Raw genomic sequence first — 22490 nt, 5'->3', positions numbered from 1 at the left:
TGGCTGAGAAGCAACCCAACACATGAATGGTCTCAGGATGCTTTACTGTTGGCATGACACAGGACTGATGGTAGTACTCACCTTTTCTTCTCCGGGCAAGTTTTTTTCTGAATGCCCCAAACAATTGTCAAGGGGATTCATCAGAGAAAATTACTTTACCCCAGTCCTCGGCAGTCCAATCCCTGTACCTTTTGCAGAATATCAGTCTGTCACTGATGTTTTTCCTGGAAAGGCACCAGCCCAGCCTCCAAAAGTCTTCTCCTCACTGTGCGTACAGCAGACATCTGAAATGAAACCTTACCAGTGCCAATGAAATGCAGCCTTACCAGTGCCAATTAAATGCAGCCTGATCAGTGCCAATTAAATGCAGCCTTACCAGTGCCAAATAAATGCAGCCATACCAACGCCAATTAAATGCAGCCTTACCAGTGCCAATTAAATTCAGCTTTACCAGTGCCAATTAAATGCAGCTTTACCAATGCCAATTAAATGTAGCCATACCAATGCCAATTAAATGCAGCCTTACCGGTGCCTATTAAATGCAGCCTTACCAGTGCCAATTAAATTCAGCCTGATCAGTGCCAATTAAATGCAGCTATACCAGTGCCCATGAAATGCAGCCTTACCAGTGCCCATGAAATGCAGCCTTATCAGTGCCCGTGAAATGCAGCCTGATCACACAGAGCTCTGAAATGGATTTGAATATCCCGGCGGCAACTGTAACTAATTCCCGCCTCCTATGATACACGTCACACTGATTCAATGTATCATTGGATCACTGTTCCATCTATCTAGGAGGCGGACTTTGTTACAGTCCTCCACCTCACACAGATGGGGACATCATCACATCCGCCTGTCACTCAGCCACAGACAGAAGACAGAGCAGCCCGTACTCCATTCGGCCGCTCGGGCTTCTCTGTCATCTGTCTGTGGCTCAGCTGGAAGATCGCTCGGCGCTCTTGGGTGTCCGTGAGCCCGCAGCCAAATGTGGGAGACTCCTGTGACTCACTGAAGACTTGGGATGTCTGGTGCAGATGCACACTCACACCTGCCTGCTGCCATTCCTGAGCAAGCTCTGTACTGACCGTTCTCCAATCTTGCAGCTGAATCAACTGCTCCTGGCGCTTGCTGGCCCTTTTTTTTTTCTTGGACTAAGTTCATTTTCATTGGAAACAGGGACTTTGCAATTAATTGCAATTCATCTGATCACTCTTCATAACATTCTGGAGTATATGCAAATTGGCATAAAAAAACTGAGGCAGCAGACTTTGTGAAAAGTAATATTTGTGTCATTCTCCAAACTTTTGGCCACGGCTGTAGTTATAAACTGATTATATAGATTAGATAGATCCTCGTATTACATAGCTTTGGAAAAGCTAAAGTTGACTTGTACAAACACTATATGATCAGATTGTATTGTGTCTGGTTTAACCCTTGAGTTACACCCATGCATTTTTTTGTCCGTTGCAGTCCGTCTGCAGTTTGCAGAAACCCACTACAGTCCGTTTCGCACTGGCGTCAGTGCTTAGCCATGACTAAGCACTGACGCCAGTGCGAAACGTTGGCCATACTGATTTTTGTGGGCTTGCAGTGACTGTATGCACAGTTGAAAATAAAGACATCTCTTTTAAAGAAAATTTTGGAGTGCGGCTGTCCAGCTTTTGTTCTTTTGTTTTTTTGCTACAGTCCATTTTGGTTTCCTGTGGTACACGTTCACCATACCTCCCAACTTTTTGAGATAGGAACCAGGGACACCTATTGGCAAAAGTATGTAGTCATAGGACACACCCACTGCCACACCCCCTTAAAGGAGAATTATACAAAAAAAAAAGATTAGCTAGACCCACAAATGTTTTTTTTTTACCACTACTATTCCTTTATATTGGCTTCTAGAATTTACAAATACAGCAATTTAGAAATCGGATGAAAGGTTTAGCACTGGGAAACACTTTTTGAAAGATAAAAAGTGAATTTTTTTATACTACTCTATAGATCAGACCAAAATGAGGGACAGATGAGAAGGAAAGAGAGACAACTGGACATTGTTCCAAATCAGGGACAGTCCTTTGAAATCAGGGACAGTTAAGAGCTTTGCGTTCACGTCTATGCATTTTTCATTTTCGTTTTTGAACACAGGCACTCAAGATGTTCGGCTTAAAGAGTGGGCCGGATTCGGACACCTGAGCGTATCTGTCCGGCCGGCGTAACGTATCTCCGATACGTTACGCCGCTCTAACTTTGGGCGCGAGTTCTTTATTCAGAAAGAACTTGCGCTCTTAGTTACGGCTAGGTAACGTATGTGTTGCGGCGTAAGGCCGCGTAATTCAAATGGGGATGTTGGGGGCATGTATTATTTAAATTTGTCTTGACCCCGTGTTTTTTACGTTTCTTTTTAACGGCGCATGCGCCGTCCGTAAAATATCCCAGTGTGCATTGCTCTAAATGACGTCGCAAGGACGTCATTGGTTTCGACGTGAACGTAAATTACGTCCAGCCGTATTCGCGAACGACTTACGCAAACGACGTAAAATTTAAAAACTCGGCGCGGGAACGACGGCCATACTTAACATTAGCTACGCCTCATATAGCAGGGGTAACTATACGCCGGAAAAAGCCCAATGCAAACGACGTAAAAAAAAAAAGCGCCGGGCGGTCGTTCGTTCGTTTCTGAATCGGCGTAAATCCTAATTTGCATATTCCTCACGTAAAACATAAGGAAGCGCCACCTAGCGGCCAGCCTGAAATTGCAGCCTAAGATCCGACGGTGTAAGACACTTACACCTGGCAGGTCTTAGGGATATCTATGCGTAACTGATTCTCTGAATCAGTCGCATAGATACGACCGGCCAGACTCAGAGATACGCCGGCGTATCTCTTTCTGAATCCGGCCCAGTGAGTTTAGAGGGGGTTCAGAAGTCAGCTACTACACAAGATGAGGGGAAAGTGTTGTGTAGTGGCAAATGTGCTATATCAGAGTAATGACATTATCACTAGACTTATACATACCTCCCAACTTTTTGAGATAGGAATGAGGGACACCTAACAGCAAAAGTATGCAGGCATAGGACACACCCCTGGCCACGCCCCTTGAAGAAGAATTGTACAAAAAAAAAAAACAAGATTGGTTAAACTCACAAGTGCTTTTTTTACCACTACTATTCCTTTATATTGTTTTTTGGAATGTACAAATGCAACAAATGAAGAAATCAGATGAAAGGTTTAGCACTGGAAAACACCTTTTGATAGATAAAAAGTGTATTTTATATACATCTATATAGATCAGACCAAACTGAGGGACAAATGAGGAGGAAAGAGGGACAGAGGGACATTGCTCCAAATCAGGGACAGTCCCTCGAAATCAGGGACAGTTGGGAGCTATGTTTATACTCTCCACCAGGTTTCCACAGCAGCAGTAGCTGGGTGCTGCACATACCAGGGGTGCACCCAAAATAGAGCTTTGTATCGAAACGTCCACTAACAAATGCTGGATCCTACTAGGCCTTAGGCCCCTTTCACATTGGACCGGGAGCCGCGTTGGCGGTATATCGCCGCTAAAAATAGCAGCACTATACCGCCGGGATTGCCGCGGGAATCGACCGCTAGCGTTGCGGTATTAACCCCCGCTAGCGGCCGATAAAGGGTTAATACCGCCCGCAATGCGCCTCTGCAGAGGCACATTGCGGGCGGTATTGCCACGGTTTCCCATGGTTTTCAATGGGAAGGAGCGGTGAAGCCGCAGGAGATTTTTTTATCTCCCGCCAGTGCATCGCCTCAGTGTGAAAGCCCTCCGGCTTTCACATTGAGGTAGCTGGGCAGGAGTTTTTCAGGCGGTATAGCAGCGCTATCTTTAGCGCTGTACCGCCTGAAAAACTCCTCAGTGTGAAAGGGGTCTTAGGATCATTACACGCACCTCCATTAGTTCCTCTCCAGCTGCAATCAATCAACCCCCCATCTCTCTCTTCAGATGTAGCAGGAAAGGGGGAACCATATTCTCTTTTCCTTGCTGCTTCTTCTAATGCCGCGTACACACCATCACTTTATGTGATGAAAAAAAACGACACTTTCTGTGAAGTAAAAAATGACGTTTTTGAAACTTCAATTTTCAAAGACGAAGTTGCCTACACACCATCGTTTTCTCACAATGATCTTGCAAAGTGAGGTTACGTTCTCACCACGTTTTACCATTGAAGCTTGCTTCATAAGTAGCTTCTGGGCATGCGTGGATGAAAAAACGTCTTAGAAAACGACGTTTTTTGCTACACACGGTCAATTTCTGTGAAGTAAAAAGTGCACTTTTGAAAAACGACACATAAAATTGAAGCATGCTTAAATTTTTTTTGGTCGTTTTTTACAAGACATAAAACGACGTTTTCCCCCACACACAGTCAATTAAAGTGACGTTTTTAAAAACGTCATTTTTTTTCATCACATAAAGTGATGGTGTGTACGCGGCATAAGACCTCAACTGATTCCTTACCCTTGTCCCTGGCCACTGTTAACACGTTCTTCTAAGGCCCCGTACTCACGACCAAACATGTCTGCTGAAACTGGTCCGCAGACCAGTTTCAGCAGACATGTTTGGCCGTGTGTTGGCCCGAGCGGACCATTTTGGGACGGATCGGACAGGTTTCCAGCGGACAACTGTTTCCCGGACTTGTTTTAAAACAGTCCGCTGGAAACCTGTCCGCCCGGACATGTACGGTCGTCTGTACAGACCTACCGTACATGTCCTGCCGCCCGCATCCCTCGCATGCGTCGAATGACTTCGACGCATGCGTGGAAGCATTTTTAAGGCGGCCCGCCCACGTCGCCGCGTCATTGTCGCGGCGACACCGCGTCATCGACGCGGCGACACCGCGGACACGCCTCGCGTAATGTTTACGCGCGGGCTTCTGTTCGATGGTGTGTATAGCCATCGAACAGAAGTCCCCGGGCAGTCCCCGGCCAGACATGTCCGATGGAAACGGTCTGCAGACCGTTTTCATCGGACATGTCCTGCCGTGAGTACTCGGCCTTACAGTTACTGAAGTCCACACAACTACTGCTTGTTGGGAAACATAAACTCTCCTTACTGGAATGTTTCTTTTAGATGGCAAGGAGAGTAAGGAAGGGTTAAAACCCCTGACAATGTTTTTATTGCTGTGTCTTCCTGTCTGTGGCATCAAAGGAACAGGAAGTGAGGGAAACCCCCCCAAGGAGTCACAGACAGGAACAAAACCTTTCAGAAATGACTCACTCTATCCAAAACTAAAAGAAATTGGCAGGAGTTGGGTAATAGTATAGTTTGGTTCACTGGCTGTTTGCATGGGCTTTATGGGGTTTTGAGGTTTATGTGAAAGTATGTGGAAATTAATAAACTCAGTGCCTAAGTATGGGTATGTCCCGCATCGCAACTGAATAGGCAGCACCAAATACTGTATAAAATGGAATGCTCAAGCTTTTTTTTTTTTTTTTACACGAAAAACTCATATTTGTATTTACATTGTGGCTAAATGTTAGGAGGAAAAAACATGCTTACGACTACATTATTTTGCTGAATAAACAAAAGAGAAAAAAAGTATGAACATGTACTCTATAGAATAATTTCTCCACTATGGTTGGTGCAAGTATCAATACTCATCCACACTTTGCTAAGCACATTTTGTACCAAATCACTGCGCCCAGCACTTAAGTAGTGTCAGATAGAATAATATACTTGCGGACCCTGGAATGGAGCATTATTCCACCCACTGATAACAATGATGGGGTACTATCCCTCCCAATGATCGGGCACTATTCCTCCCACTGATACCAACGATAGGGCTTTATTCCTCCCACTGATATGAGACACTATTCCTCCCACTGACACCACCGAAGGAGCACTATTCCGACTGATACCAACGATGGGGCACTTTTCCCTCCACTGACAACGAAAGAGCACTATTCTTCCCACTGACACTGATAGGGTACTATTCTTCCCACTGACACTGATAGGGTACTATTCTTCCCACTGACACTGATAGGGCACTTTTCTTCCCACTGTCACTGATAGGGCACTTTTCTTCCCACTGACACGAAAGGGCACTATTCTTCCCACTGACACTGATAGGGCACTATTCTTCCCACTGACACTGATAGGGCACTTTTCTTCCCACTGACACTGATAGGGCACTATTCTTCCCACTGACACTGAAAGAGCACTATTCTTCCCACTGACACGAAAGGGCTCTATTCTTCCACTGACACTGATAGGGCACTATTCTTCCCGCTAACACTGATAGGGCACTATTCTTCCCACTGTCACCACCGAAGGAGCACTATTCTTCCCGCTAACACTGATAGGGCACTATTCTTCCCACTGTCACTGAAAGAGCCACTATTCTTCCCACTGACACTGATAGGGCACTATTCTTCCCACTGACACTGATAGGGCACTATTCTTCCCACTGACACTGATAGGGCACTATTCTTCCCACTGATACTGATAGGGCACTATTCTTCCCACTGATACTGATAGGGCATTATTCTTCCCACTGACACTGAAAGAGCACTATTCTTCCCACTGAAAGGGCACTATTCTTCCCACTGACACTGATAGGGCACTATTCTTCCCACTGATACTGATAGGGCACTATTCTTCCCACTGATACTGATAGGGCATTATTCTTCCCACTGACACTGAAAGAGCACTATTCTTCCCACTGACACTGATAGGGCACTATTCTTCCCACTGACACTGATAGGGCACTATTCTTCCCACTGATACTGATAGGGCACTATTCTTCCCACTGATACTGATAGGGCATTATTCTTCCCACTGACACTGAAAGAGCACTATTCTTCCCCCTGACACTGATAGGGCACTATTCTTCCCACTGACACTGATAGGGCACTATTCTTCTCGCTAACACTGATAGGGCACCATTCTTCACACTGACACTGATAGGGCATTATTCCTTCCACTGACACTGATAGGGCACGAATCTTCCCATTAAAACTGATAGGGCGCTATTCTTCCCACTGACACTGATAGGGCACTATTCTTCCCACTGATAACAATTATGGGGTACTATCGCTCCCAATGATACCAATGATCGGGCACTATTCCTCCCACTGATACCAACGATGGGACTTTATTCCTCCCACTGATATGAGACGCTATTCCTCCCACTGACACCACCGAAAGAGCACTATTCATCCCACTGACACTGATAGGGCACTATTCTTCCCACTGACAGGGCACGATTCTTCCCACTGACACTGATAGGGCACGTTTCTTCCCACTGACACTGATAGGGCACGATTCTTCCCTCTAAAACTGATAGGACACTATTCCTTCCACTGACACTGATAGGGCACTATTCTTCCCACTGACACTGATAAGGCACTATTCCTTCCACTGACACTGATAGGGCACTATTCTTCCCACTGACACTGATAAGGCACTATTCCTTCCACTGACACTGATAGGGCACTATTCCTTCCACTGACACTGATAGGGCACTATACTTTCCACTGACACTGATAGGGCACTATTCTTCCCACTGACACTGATAGGGCACTATTCCTTCCACTGACACTGATTATGCAAATATTCCTTACTGATACTAACTATGGGGCACTATTTATTCCACTGATACCACTGATAAGGTACTATTCCTTCCAGTGCTAATACCAAAAGTGGGGCACTATTTCTCCCACATATACCAATAACGGGGCACTATTCCTCCCACTGATACCAACGATGGGGCACTATTTCTCCCACTGATATAAAACACTACTCCTTCCACTGACACCACTGATATGATGCCATTACGTCCACTAAAAACAGTAGTGGAGCACTATTATTTCCACTGTTAGGGACACTTTTTTTCCACTGATACCAATGATGGGGCACTATGCCTCCCACTCATACCAATGATGGGTCACTTGTATTCCCACTGATACCTTCTACTGATATCAATAATAGGGCACTATTCTTTACACTGATACCAACAGTGGGGCACTGTTCTTCCCACTGATGTCAACAATACGACACAATTCCTTTCACTGACACTGATGTAGAACTATTCATTCTACTGACACCAACAGGGGGCATTATTCTTCCCACTGACAGCAGTGACAGGGCATTATTTGTTCCACTAATACCAACAATGGGCACTATTCTTTTCACTGACACCAACAAAGGGGGCACTATTCCTTCTACCAACATCAACATGGGGGCATAATACCTCCCGTTAATACAATTGATGGGGTGCTTTTCCTCCTACTGGCCACAGCTGCTATATAATCTTTTTACTCCCACCACAACCAAGCCTGAAACATTGTCCTTTCACACTGACACTGGGGCATTTTCTACTCCCACTGTCCAAAGTTCGGTCCCTCCAAAGTCTGAAGGACAGTAAACTTACCCTTTGTTTAGAACATTTGGGGGGCCCATGCTGTAGAGCAGACTTTATCAAACTTTTTGTCATGGAGGTACCCTTGAAATAATTTCCAGGTCTTTGAGAACCCAAAACTTTACCCACACGTCACTGTATATTAGCATAGTCAGTGAGTTGTAGGTTTTAAATTGCCTAGAGCACAGGTGTCAAACACAAGGCCCGCGGGCCGAATCCGGCCATCCAGGCCATTACATGTTGCCCTCACACCTCTGCTGCAGCTTCCGGAGAGCTCCAGCCCTCCCCTGGTCCTTCTCCAGACCCTTATTTTCTGTTTTTAAGCAATGCATCCAGCTTCTTCCCAGCAGCAGCATAAGGAAAGGGGGGTGCACTGTGATGTAAGGGGGACTCAACTTCTGATGGTGGGGTGGCTCTTGACATCTAATGAAAGGGGAGGGGATGCGCTGGACATTTAATCTTGAGTTTAACACCCCTGGCCTAGAGTAATGGACATGGACGATGCTGATCAATCAGAATCTCTCTGGTCCATACTGGCAGCGCTAAATGGAGAGGAAAGAAAGCAGCAAGGAATTTTCAAATCCCCGGACCGGAGGAGTGGCTTGCAGGAGCCTTGACAGTGCTGGATCATGAAGGTAAGTACAGCTGGGATTGGGGTGTGGGAAGGAAGTCTGGTTCTTAGGCCACCTTTACAGATTTTCTGTAAAGGTGAACTAACTTTAAGAGTCATCATAGCTCTCTATATTAAGACCAGATGGATTCTGATTGGTCAGCACTGTCCATGTGACAGTGCTGATCAATTCAAATCTGTCTAGTCCATACTGGCAGCGCTGGATGGAGAGAAGAGAAAGCAACAGGGATTTTAAATCTGTGCAAAAACAGTGTAGAGCTACACTGTTTTTGCACATTTTTCTTTACACTTTATATCTAAGTTGTAGTGTTTAGCAGCAGGACGTCCTTCTCAGGACCCTATCTTAATTGTTTTATTAATATACATTCCTTACTAAGCGCAAATTTTTCCCATTCCCTTTTCCCTTTTTTTTTTTACACAGGGATTTTAAATCCCCAGACCGGTGGAGTGGCTTGAGGGAGCCTTGACAGCTCAGGATCGCAGGAGGTAAGTGCAAAGGTGAACTAAAGCTTTAACAGTCACTATAGCCCTCTATTAAGATTATTATTAGTTTAAAAACAAAAGGGGTAACAATTCCATGGGGCCACTTCTCTAGGTTTTTTCTTTCGTGGCCCGAAAATTTACATCCTAGACAGCTCTCATGTGTCTATACCCATATTTTTCGTAATGAACAAATTGACATGTAGAGAAAGCTGTCCAGAAAACAGCCACAGTGACAGGGGTTATGACAAATTATAACACTGCAAGGGGCACTTAAGATTACCTTTTAGGACTCATACACAGGGGCAAATGACTCGACTGCTGGCAGCAATATCCTACCTAAAATCTTCTTCATATGCTGTATGCAATATTGTGCTATGTTTACATGCATACAATGTTAGCATCCTTGGTTATAGGTGGCCCCTTTTGTCTAGTGCCAGTGTCTTTGGTTGCTAGGATGCAAACAGTGAGTGTCACCTAGTCTCCTTGGTTTCTGGGATGCAGGCAACGTCCTTGGTTGTTAGGACAGAGGATGCCCCTGCTGCCTAGTTTCCTTGTTTGCTAAGATGCAGGCAGCCCCTGATGGCTGGTGTCATTCGTTTCTAGGACACAGACAGTCCCTGTCGTCTAGTATCTTTGTGTAGCGGGGTATCACCCTTTTCGATGTGATATAAAAGACTACCATTGCTGATCGTGAAGGATCTCAGCTCCCTCTTGTGGCCGAGATGGGTTAGAGCCACCTGTTGTTTACATTTTGTTCTGGTACCACAGAGAATGTTGGGGAATTGAGTTCAGGAGGAGAAGAGACTCCATTAGCCTGGCCTGTAATAAACTACATTACCCAGAGAGCAGCTGTACAACCCCAAGATGCTTTGCCTTCCGCACCGCCTGCTGGGGGAGGTAATTTAAGGGAGAGGACATGTTTGGCGCGCTCTCTCAGGACGGCCTTCTCAACCCAGGAGGACACTGGCAGAAGTGTCTCCACGGGGGGTAGGCCGCAGCTAAGGCCTACATACGCCCGGGCGGAGTGCCTTTGAGAAGAAGAGACGGAGTGATCGGACGGGCTTCCAGTATCCCTGCGACCTGTCTGAGAATCGGAGGCTGCCGGCTAACAGGACTATGACTGGAGATCGGGGACGAAGTGCCACAGAAGGACAAGGCCTGAACCGGTTGGGTGAGACGGGCACTTGCCCGAGAGTACTGACTGTCTTGCGGGAGGGCGGATGGCTGATATCCATTTTTGCGGGTTGACTGTTCAGGAAACTTTCACCAGTTTACTATTTCCCTTTTGGATTATAAATTGCTCTTTGCTTGTCAACGCATGCCAACGCACAAGTGGATGAACTGTTAGTATAAAATGATATTGAGGTTTGGCCTGGCCCCGCCAAACCATATTGATTGGCTATAGCTATAATGCTCAAGGGCTATCTGTTTAATGTTGCATATTGCCGATATTCATTTTATTGCTCGTTGATTGAGTAATTGGTTCTATTACCTTGTATAGCATTGTAGAGAGACAGAGAGCTGGGTGAGGCTTGGCAAGGGGGCGTTTCAATGTGTATGCTTTGTTGAAGGGGCGGACTGACCATTGGGACTCCTGGGCACTGCCCAAGGGCCCCATGCCTCTAGGGGGCCCCATCAGCGTTGCCAGGCTCAATAAAACCAGGGACAGTATGTAAAAATCTGTGTTTTTTTTACATCTGTCCCTGATATGTCCGAAACTGGCATGCTTTTGATGTTAAAATTCAGAGATTTTAGCTGCCACGCCTCTACACTGCCTCCTGGCGTGGTGGCCATCTGTAAGCCTGGGGGCCCCATAATCTTCTATTGCCCGGGGGCCCCATGAGTTGTCAGTCCACGGCGTAGACCCAAAACAAACCAGCAGCTCCTCCGGGGATAGTGCTACATTTAGTTGCTAGGACACCTGATGTCCCTGCTTCCCAGTGTTCTTGGATGCCAGAAAACAGGCTATTCCTGGGGGCGTGGTCTAGCCGAGCTCAGGAATGGCAGCTTGAGCGGAAAGCTCCCGCCGCCACGATCAGAGTTCTGAACCTATAGGCGCCGGTAAGAGGACCGATCATCCCATCTTTACCACCTGACACCCCGTAACCTCGGGGAATCTTTTGATACCAATTTCGCACATAACGGAGTCTTTTTAAGAAAGTTATCACTCCTTAAATTGCTGAGCCCAGTACCGCAATGGCGGAACCACATATTCTCCCCCTTGGGAACAACGGAGCCCAATTACTGGAACTTAATCCGGTCCCCTCGTACAACGAAAGGGGACCGACAACCACAAACGAGATACCACACAATCTCAGCCTTGATGACCTTCACATAGTAGCGGCTGACATTAAGACCACCCTGACAGCTGTCATAGCTGAATTGAGTGTGGAGATACGCGCGGTTGCAGCGCGAGTTCAGGAGGTGGAATTAACTAGTGCGCAACAAGGAGCAGCGCTGCGACATGTAAACTCCAAAGTCAATGCCAATACTCTACACCTTAGAGAATTGAATCGGCAAGTAGAGGAATTGGAAAATAGAAGCAGGAGACATAACATAAGAGTGAGAGGGCTCCCCGAATCGGTGGAACCTGATCTACTTACCCCAATAATAACAGAAATATTTAACAACTTACTGGGGCGACCCCCGCTCACTACCATCAAAATGGAGCGCATCCATAGAGCGCTTAGACCAAGAGGAAAACCGTCTGATCCCCCCAGGGATGTAATCTGTCACATAGACGATTTCCAGCTTAAGGAAAACATACTCAGAAATGCCAGACTGAGAGCTAAATATGTGTATGAGGGTTACACCATATCCTTTTATCAGGACTTATCTCAAATTACCCTGCAAAATAGGAGGGACTTGAAACCACTGTTAGACATTTTGCGTGACAAGGGGATCATTTACAAATGGAGGTTTCCGTTTGGTCTACAAGCCAATTATCAGGGACGTATTGAAATTCTGAGAGTACCGGAAGACCTTCAGGCATTCTGTAAATCGATGGACATGCAATACATGGATCTACCAAATTGGTATGCCGACTTCCGTGCTAAGACCCCTGCAAAAGACACTGCCAGAGACGAAATGATGGAGACAACTTCCACCAGATCCCGGAGACGACGATCCCTATCATCTGATAATAGGCTACCATCCAGCGCTGATTCAAAGACCTTTCCTCGAGCGGCAGCTTCGCCTAAGCCCAGGAGGGCAAGGAAAGAATGTTGATATCTTATGTGATGTTTCATTTTGCCCTTAATATGTATTCAGTTCTTCCTCTACCCCTAGTTTCCCATTCACTCTTGAAGTTGCATCTGATGGGTATTGAAGAGAAATAGCTTAACTCTAGTTATGTTAATTTCCAAATATTATATCTAATTGCACAGTATATTAGATCTGTAACGCTCCTTGTATGATCACATAATCCATGCTACAAGTTATGGCTGTTAAATGAATTCATTTTCTTTTATAACCCCGCTTTGCAATAAAGGAGTGTGTACCCTACAAGGGCAATATGTTTGTTTGCATTTCGGCTGATGATTTGCATGATTACCAGCTGTGTGGTAAGCAAACAAAGTAAGATAACCAGAACATACAAGAAACACTTGTGATTCTTGTTGTTTATTTATTTATTTGTTTTTCAATAAAAATAGTGGTTAGCTACTATAATATATCCGCCTTATTAAGTACAATTTATATAATAGACAAAGTTGTGGCGGCGGGCAGTGTTTAAGTCTTATTGTTATTTTTGGACTTGACTATATTTCAACCCCCAAGTAGCTACTATCTTTGCCTATTTCACCTTTTTGGTTTAGGGCAAAGAGACGTTGTTACATTTTATATTTTTTGTATCTATCCTCCTGCAGGAGGTTTCGGATATACTTTAGAATATCTCTTATTCTTTTTCTATTGATTTTCAAATTATATTATCACGACCCTCTCTGGGTTAGTTTAGTAGAGAGGAATCTGTTTGAGATAGACCCTTTTTCTTTCCTCCCATTTTTCATTTTCCTCAGTTGTTGTCATTTGAGTTTTTTTTCCCCTTCTTTAGAAACTATTTACCTAATTCCTTTCTATTTACTAAAATGTCCTCTTCCACTGGCAATGTGGCTGCTTCGAAACGGAGGATCAAATTATACTCCATGAACACCAAAGGCCTCAATATACCGGAAAAAAGATCAAAACTATTGTTGCTTCTAAAAAGATCTGGTTCAGATATAATTTTCTTACAAGAAACACATTTCAAAACCGATAACTATACCACCTTTACCGATAAATACTTTTCCCACATAATACACACCACTAATTCAGACTCCAAAAGCAAAGGGGTTTCTATATTAATATCAAGGCACTGTCCCATCCAAATTTTAGATACTAAAGTAGACAGAGAGGGTAGATTCTTGTTCATAAAAGGCACACTCTACAATAAGTCTGTGACCCTGGCCAACATCTACGCCCCCAATAGACTTCACGCCCCGTTCTTTCAAGATATAATAGAATCACTGGAGCTCTTTGCTTCTGGTCTAGTGATTTTAGGTGGAGACTTTAATTTAGCACTCAACCCCCTTCTAGACACCTCGTCGGGCTCATCCAAGACCCCATATAGGACATTGAACTTAATTAAAAAATTATTACACCGGCTAACGTTACACGACTCCTGGCGCACCATGAACCCTTCTTCAAAAGACTATACCTTCTACTCCCCCCCACATAATGCTGGTGACAACTCGACATCAACAAGATTAATATAGAGGACAAGAACACTCCTGTTTGTACAGTGTTGTTTCCTTGTTGGCTGGAACAGTGAGGTGTTCTTTCTTGCTAGTGAGGAGAGGGTGAGAGGTATTGCAGCATTTCAGCCAGTGCTGGACCCCCTCATTTTTCTACATTTGTTTCACCCTCTCTAGTCAGTTGTCATCAGCATCAGGATTCTTAGTGCAAAATGGACCCTATATGGAAAAAAGTTTGTGGACACCTGACTCTCACATCTACATGCAAAGGGAAAACCGATCGCACAGAGGGGGCGGAGACATGACACCGGCACCGGTATACAAGCATCTTTGAGTCAGAAGAGTAATAAGCATTTTTACAAAAGCATTTTAAAAGTTGGCCAGGGGGTAAGCGAATGTTCCTCCCACCGCCAGGACAACTCTCAGGGTACAGCATAGCAGCAGCCAGACAGTCGGCGGCCACCTTCTAGTGTAACTCGGCCCGGCCAGTCACACACTGAAAAAGAAAAAAGTAACACAGGCTGAGGCAGCGCCGCGGCCGTTTTAACGATAAGGTAGATGGTCTGGGGGGGGGAATTTCCACCCTGCCCCCCGGCCCAGCTCACCCCTGGTGGACTCCATGAAGCAGATTCACCGGCTTAGCGGGGGACCTCTCCGCTGATCCCCACTGAGCAGGCGGATGACAGGTCTGTGTCCGCACCACTATGCTGAGCAGAGACGGACACAGCCCACTTTGGCATTCGGATAGAAATGGACCGCCTGTCTGTTTGCATCCAACTGTCATCTGATCTGATTTGCCAGATGGATTGTGAACATATCCCCATCCACCTGGAGCGGTGCACTGGCAGGACGGTAAAAAAGGTCCTGCTAGCCGCATCTTTGGAGCGGTGTGTATACCACTCCTCCACCGCTCCTGCCCATTGAAATCAATGGGACCCCCGTGGCTATACTGCCGGCAATGCGCCTCTGCAGAGGCGCTTTGCGGCAGTTTTTAACCCTTTCTCGACTGCTAGCGGGGGGAGGGTAAAACCACCCCCGCTAGCGGCCTGAATAGCACAGCGAAATTGGAGGTAAAGCGCCGCTAAAAATAGCGGCGCTTTACCGCCAACGCACATTCCACCCCAGTGTGAAAGGGGCTTTAATAAATGCACACTTACCTGTCCGGCGATACAGCGATGTGGCCGCCCAAAGCCTCGCTTCTCTCCCTCGCCCCTCCCTGGCATTACAAGTGTGTGACAGCTTCACAGCCAGGAGCGCACTACGCATGTGCGAGTCACGATGCGCCTCCTCAATAACCGGGCAATCTTCTGGGACCTGTGACATGTCCCAGAGGAATACAGGGAGGGAGGGGGAGAGAAAAACTTCCACTGGAGCCACCTAGGAGGCCTAAGTGGAAGTGGCATGTCATTTTTTTTTTAGGTACCTAATTTTTACAATGATGTGGCATATCAGGGGGTAAGGAGTCCTTAAAGCGAAACTTCCACTTTTGGGCGGAATTCCGCTTGAAGAAAATGCACTCTAGATGCAAGTGTAGCGCTACCCCCGGAGGAGCCGCTGACCAGATTTGGGATCGGCGTATTTAAGTTACCTCTGTGATGTGTCTAGGGGTGATGATGGCAGTGAGAGCAATGACGGAATGTCCAGACAGTTGACTGACGTTTTCAATGCTTTTATTATTCCTGGTCAACACGACCAACAGTCAACTTGAAGTAGATAGTATAGGTTGGTGAAAGAAAGAATAAACTTCACAGATTCAGGCCTTGGATAAAGAAAGCAGTCCTGCCTTCAATAGTTATACTTTCTCACGTCGCCACTCCAGCCGGAGTGGGTAAAGTGCCCCTGGACAGACCTCTCTCACAGGCCTGGCAGCCAGAGCGCCGCTTAAACTTCTGGGAAAGGAACAAGTCTCTGCCACAGACTTGGCTCTAATAGGATTCAAAGTTTAAAGATGAGACCTCTGCCACAGGCCTAGTACAAGATTTAGGCCTCATTCACACGACGGACCGTTCGGGTCCGCCTGTCAGTTTTGACGGCGGACCTGAACGTCCGCTCCATGCAATCCTATGGAGCGTCGGATGCAGGCCCGGACTGGGACAAAAAATAGGCCCAGGCATTTTAGACTGAGCAGCCAACTCTTCCAGAGGGACTCTGTAATATAAAGGGGACTGCACTGTAAAGGGGCACTGCAATGATTACAGTACAGTCCCCTTTATATTACAATGTCCCAATCCTATTGTGGCCATACAATGCTAGTACTCTGATTCTAATTGTGCCCACACTGCCCAGTGACACTAACCTGCTCTCTCTTAGGTGGAGCTGGACAGCATGGCGCGCCCTCTCTCCGGTGGTGTGGGTAAAGCGTGGCTCTCTCCGGTGGTACGGGTACAGCGTGGCTCTCTCCGGTGGTGCGGGTACAGCGTGGCTCTCTCTCTCTGGTGGTGCGAGTACAGCATGGCGCTCTCTCTGGTGGTGCGGGGACAGAGTGTCTCTCTCTCTGGTGGTGCGAGTACAGCGTGGCTCTCTCTGGTGGTGCGGGTACAGTGTGGCTCTCTGGTGGTGTGGGTACAGCGTGGCTCTCTCTCTCTCTGGTGTTGCGAGTACAGCGTGGCGCTCTCTCTGGTGGTGCAGGTACAGCGTGGCTCTCTTTGGTGGTGCGGGTACAGCGTGGCTCTTTCTGGTGGTCCGGGTACAGCGTGGCTCTCTCTGGTGGTGCGGGTACAGCGTGGCTCTCTCTGGTGGTGTGGATACAGCGTGGGTCTCTTTCTGGCTTCCCCCAGCACAGTCCTCTCTTTTTCTTTTAGTAGTCACTCAGCCTCTTTCTGTGTTCCAGGCTCTCACTCTTTCCCCCAGCAGAGTGCATGCTGGGGGCTGAAGTCTGCTGCCTGTGGACAGCAATGGGGCCTACAAATCCTCCAGTACTATATGTCCCATGATGCACGGCTAGCCTCTTCTGATTGGCCCTGCACTGAGGCCAATGGGGACAATAGCAATTTGGCAACAAGATGAGAGCCGCGCTCTGCTGACAGGAGAAGGGGGGGCGAGTGGGGGAGATATGCTGACATCCAGCAGCTCGCCTTCCCCTTGTCACAGCGCAGCCACTTGTGTTCACTGGCGAGCGGCACCACCTGCCCATAGCGACCTCTTTCTCGGCTCCTCGGCTTCTCTCCTGGCTCTCCTCCCTCCTCCTCTCCTGGCCTCCTGGTTGCCAGGCGCCCGTCGGCTGTGGGGCGCATGCCAAATCGGTGGCCTATGATTCCATTGATGGGCTTAGTAGGCGGAGAATGCCTCCTCCTCCCACCACCACTAGCGGCCGGCCCTGGATGTCCCTGCATGCAGCGCAGAACATCAGTGGCCGGCCAGGCATGTCGGAACCTGAACCTGCAGCTGTGCATGTCACAGCCAGGCGGGCGGCCCGGACCCCCCCCCCCCGGCCTACCGGGCAAACGCCCGGTCTGCCCTATGGCCAGTCCGGGCCTGGTCGGATGTCAGCGGAGACATGTCCGCTGACATCCGACCCCCGATCCGCTAAAAACAGACGTATGGGGGGCACGTCCCCATACGTCCATGCGGATCGGATCGGGTAAGGTCTGATGAAAACGGACATGCTGTCCGTTTTCATCAGATCGCTCCATAGGAGACAGCGGTGCCCGACAAGCCCCTCCCCGCTCAGTGAGCAGAGAGGAGCTTGTCATCCATCGGCTCAGCGGAGATCTGCCGCTCAGTGGACTGATCTCCCGCTGAGCTGGCGGGAGCAGGCGGACTCCGTAGGAACGGAGTCCGCCTCGTGTGAATGGGGCCTTAGAGATGAGACCTCGTACAAGATTTAAAGATAGTAGAGCGAATCCTCCTAGTATATACTTTTAGGGTAGGGTGACCAGACATCCCCAGTTTCAGGGGACAGTCCCCTGATTGAGGACACTGTCCCCGGACCAAGTCTGTCCCTGGTTTTGTCCCCAGATTGGATTTAATAGGGGGCAGGGGCAATTTCAAAGACAATCCGTGCAGAATTTAAATAAAAAAATTAGAATTACACCCCCCCCCCCCCGCTTCGCCGGGTTATATTTTTCCCATTATCTGTGCCCCTTTCTGATGATCATGTGCTGGTCGGAGCGGAGGGAATATTTCTTCAGTTTCGGGCGCATGCCCATTTAGCTCCGCTCGCATGTTCTTCTGCCTTGGCTCAAATCCTGGCCAGCCACCTGCCTTCCCTGGCGGAGTGATTTTCCTCCGCTCCCCATCCAGTAGTAGCCGGGCCTGAGGAGTAAGACCTGAGAGGCTGTGAGGTGGGCAGCGACGGGCAGATTCGCTGATTGTTGCCATTACTAGTAAAGAAAAAATATGTCCCCGGATTTCATTTTAAAAATCTGGTCACCTTATTTTAGGGTTACCGACCGACAGTTTGCTACATACAACCTGTCAGTGTCCGGTCACCCAGATCCCTGATGGTTCGTTCCAGCCCTGTTGGATTGCCTGCCTCCGGGTTCACCTCAGACCAACTCCCCATCGAACAGCACAACTCGCTTGGGATCTTCTCAATAGAGTTGGGGGACCCAGTAAGTCACTTGGGCTCCTTTGTAGCATCAGTTGCCCCGGGCCATGAGAGCCCTAGAGTCGGGAACTCCACGTAGCACGTGCGCCCCGGCCTGGTAGGCCATATCGCCGGGGCCCGTGATGTGCGCACACCCTAAAGGTGGGTGCCGCACCCGGAACCCGCAAAGAACCCCTAGCAAAGGCCTCCGCCACAGAAATACTCCTCCCCAGCATGCTCCGCGAGGGAAAACTCCTCTTATTGGCTGCTGAGAAGAAGCGGCTCCGCCCGAACCCCTCTGGCGCCACCTACCGTCCAGAGATGAGACAGCATCTCTGGAGAACAGAGTGACCCACAGAACAGCTCGGGGCTGGCGACAGCCAAATTTAACCAAATCAAACACAGATGAGAGCAAGTAAGTCTCTCATCCCACTCAATTTATCATAGCACCTGTACTGATAAGTACACAGGCGCTAAACAAGAAAGGCTTTTTGCACTGCTCAAAGACACAGCACACAGATGTGAGCAGTTGTATAGGATTGGATATGAACAGTGGTATAAGATTTAGGCCCTGTTCACATTGTCGCTGCGTGCGTGCTGGTTCAGGTCCGATTTAAGCCTGAATTTTGGGCTGAAATCGAACCTGAAAAGCACTAAAAAAGGCACGTTTTTTTCCGGCACAACGCAACGGACCCACTGCGGAGATATGTGAACCGGTCACATTCTCCTGCTATGTAAATTTAATGCGCATTCAATTCGCATAGGTGCGAACCCGGCCTTAAAGGGGACTATTTTTCATGCTCTTTTGATGCACTGAGGCGTGTTTTAGTAAGAACGCACAGGTGTGAACGGATCCTACATGTAAGAATACACTGAAATCTTTTGATGCTTGGTCTTTTACACGTGTGTGAATGAGCCCCAAAAGGTGGAGACTTTAATACTTATCATTTTGAGGTAAAACATTTGCAAAAGTTAGTGAAATGAGACAAAAGCCTGTGATTTGGTGAACAATGGGGGATGTGTAATAAGAGAAGGCATCTCTGAGGTAGTGTGAGAGGACTGTGACATCCTCTGTGTACAGTGTACTGTGTGTATTCCTCCTCCTCCTCCCGCCCTATTCACAGTGTGCGCACACCCCTTCCTTGTCCGCTCTATCACCGCACACATATCCTTCCTCCTCCTACCGGCCCTTTATTCCCTCCCCACCCCCTTAGGAAGTAAAGTAGTCCTCCCTTCCTCTTTCTCTCTTTTTTATTCCCCCCCCCTTTCATTCCTCTGTTGTCACCCCTCTCTCCACCTTCCCCCCCTCCCCCCAGCACAAGAAGGAGACGGACACTTCACCGGGAGAGGCTCCAACCATGCGCCCCTCCAGCTTCCACAAGCACGGAGGAGAAGCCCTCATCTAAATACATGGGGGTGCCGTTTTATAAGACATATCCCTCTTTATTTTTTCATTTAATTTGTATTATTTTTTAATGGACCGGATGATCTCAAAATGGAGCAGTGAAAGCTACAGCTTTGCGGGGGAGGTGAGCTGTCAGATGACCTCCACCTGGGGGGGATGGGATTGAGGGGGGTGGACTGTGTGCTGTCATAATAAACTGTCATTTATGTACACTATATACACTATGTCCTTGCCACTGTCATTTGTATGTGGCAACCTACCTGCCCTTACATTGATGGACATTACATCACTAAAACTGGGGCGACCAATCGGCGTCTACCTTCAGCTTGTTCTGTTGAGCTTTGAAAATGAAAGCTAGAAGCTGATTGGTTGCTGCGCACAGTTGCTCCAGTGATAATGCTGTGTCATAGGATTCATTTGCAATGATTTTTATTTTTTGATACGCCTGTTTTGTTGCATTGTAAATATCATTAGATTGCAAGCTCTTGGGACAAATACCCTGCTCTGCCTATGATCCCGTTGTGCAGGCAGTGACATCATCCCCCCTATAGTCAGATGCTTGTGTGAGTCTGTGTTTGGCATTGTCCCCCATATCCTGTGTCACATCATGTAGCCTCTTGTGTGTTTTATTTTTTATTCTGTGATTTATAGAACATTGTGAGAGCTCACCATCCATCTGTTTCTTTTCAGCGTAGGCTCATTGCCTACGGTACCATTGTATTTACTCTGGATCTTGCTAGCAGAAAGTAAACAACACGAGTATGGGCCGAATGATGCCTGCGTTTACACGCACATAGAGGCGTAAACAATCAAACATGAGCGTAAAAATTTCAGATTGCTTTTTCTAGCTTTCAAATTAGATGGGGGTGACATGCATGCATATATATGCGCAGAATGCTCCACCTGTAATGCTGGATTCACACCTATGCATTTTTTTTTTTTGTGCTTTTTACATTTTGCAGATTTGCACTACAGTCCATTTAACATGGTTTCCTATGGAACACGTTCTGTAGTGCAAATCTGTAAAATACAAAAAATGCATAGGTGTGAATCCAGCCTAAAGCCCCTTGTACATGGGACGTCTAGCTCCTGTACCTCCAAGTCCTGTTGTTTTAGAGTGCCCGGGAGACGCAGCCCTGTCAAAGTCTATGGCAGGCTGAAAATAAGCTGTGGCTGAACGTTGCACCAAATGGTACTGACATTTAGGCCTGGTTCACACCTATGCAGGTTGCAGTTTGCATATTGCAGGTGCATTTTCCGTTTTTTCAATACACATTTTTGATCAATTGACGTCTATGGAACCAGAAAAAAAAGTCCCTGTCCGATAAAATGCACAGATGTGAACTACAACCATGTTAAATGGACTGTAGTGTGTTTCTGCAAAACTGAAAACGCACTAAAAAATGCATTGGTGTCAACCAGGCCTTAGGCCTGATTCACACCAATGCATTTTGCAGATTTGCACTACAGTCCATTTAACATGATTTTTGTATGGAACACGTTCTATAGTGCAAATATGCAAAAAGCACTAAAAATCAATAGGTGTGTATCGGGCCTTAGGGCCCTATGCATTTGGCGAAGTATGCCTGGAACACAGGTTACCACTAGGTACAGTGTTGGGGGCCGTTCAGCTGCAGCATATTTCAGTGTGTCGTAGACTTTAAAGTGATTGTAACAAATACCGTATTTATCGGCGTATAACACGCACCCTAACTTTAAGAGGGAAGTTTCAGGGGGAAAACTTTCCACAGCCCCCTGCGTATTACACGCAAGCACAGTTTACCCTCTATTTTCAGGGTAAAAAAGTGAGTGTTATACGCCAATAAATACAGTATATCATACTTCCCTCCACTCCTTCTGGCCCCAATCCTTCTGTTCTCTCAGCTCCTCCCCGCATTAGGTAACCCCCTCCGAGAAGCTCTCTCCCGAGGGGGGTTTACCTTGCGGGCGCGCTTCCGTGTCATACATTTGGCGTCCTTAGCTGCCGAGTGTATGATTTGATTGACAGCAGCGGAAGCCAATGGCTGCTGTCAATCTATCAAATGAAAAGCCGAGAGGCCGTGGAGAAAGCGTGGATCGCGCCCACGGAAATTCCAGGCTCAAGTAAGTAAAACGGGGGCCGAAAACTGCAAGGTGTTTTTTCACCTTAATGCATAGGATACATTAAAGCGGAGGTTCACCCGTATATATGACTATTTCCCCCTAGATTCCTGCTCGTTTTGTCTAGGGGAATCGGCTAGTTGTTTTAAAATATGAGCAGTACTTACGGTTTACGAGATGCATCTTCTCCGTCGCTTCCGGGTATGGGCTGCGGGACTGGGCGTTCCTATTTTGA

At 47.3% G+C, this 22490-nt stretch overlaps 1 protein-coding gene across 2 annotated transcripts in view; it reads left to right on the top strand.

Annotated features, from left to right (window-relative positions):
* Positions 1 to 19986: 19986 nt before the first annotated feature.
* The window catches only part of CCNI (cyclin I), a 60291-nt gene continuing 57787 nt past the window's right edge, over positions 19987 to 22490 (top strand). The window contains exon 1 of one of the 2 annotated variants that reach the window (XM_040324106.1): positions 19987 to 20279. The gene's annotated coding sequence lies outside the window, so the exon portion shown is untranslated. The remainder of the gene's footprint in view (positions 20280 to 22490) is intronic. The other variant, XM_040324101.1, reaches the window with a different exon arrangement.

This window comes from Rana temporaria, chromosome 1 (assembly GCF_905171775.1).
Source record: "Rana temporaria chromosome 1, aRanTem1.1, whole genome shotgun sequence".
Classification (NCBI taxonomy): domain Eukaryota; kingdom Metazoa; phylum Chordata; class Amphibia; order Anura; family Ranidae; genus Rana; species Rana temporaria.
Note: the sequence above shows the minus strand (reverse complement) of the source record. Positions and strands in the feature narration are given on the sequence as shown.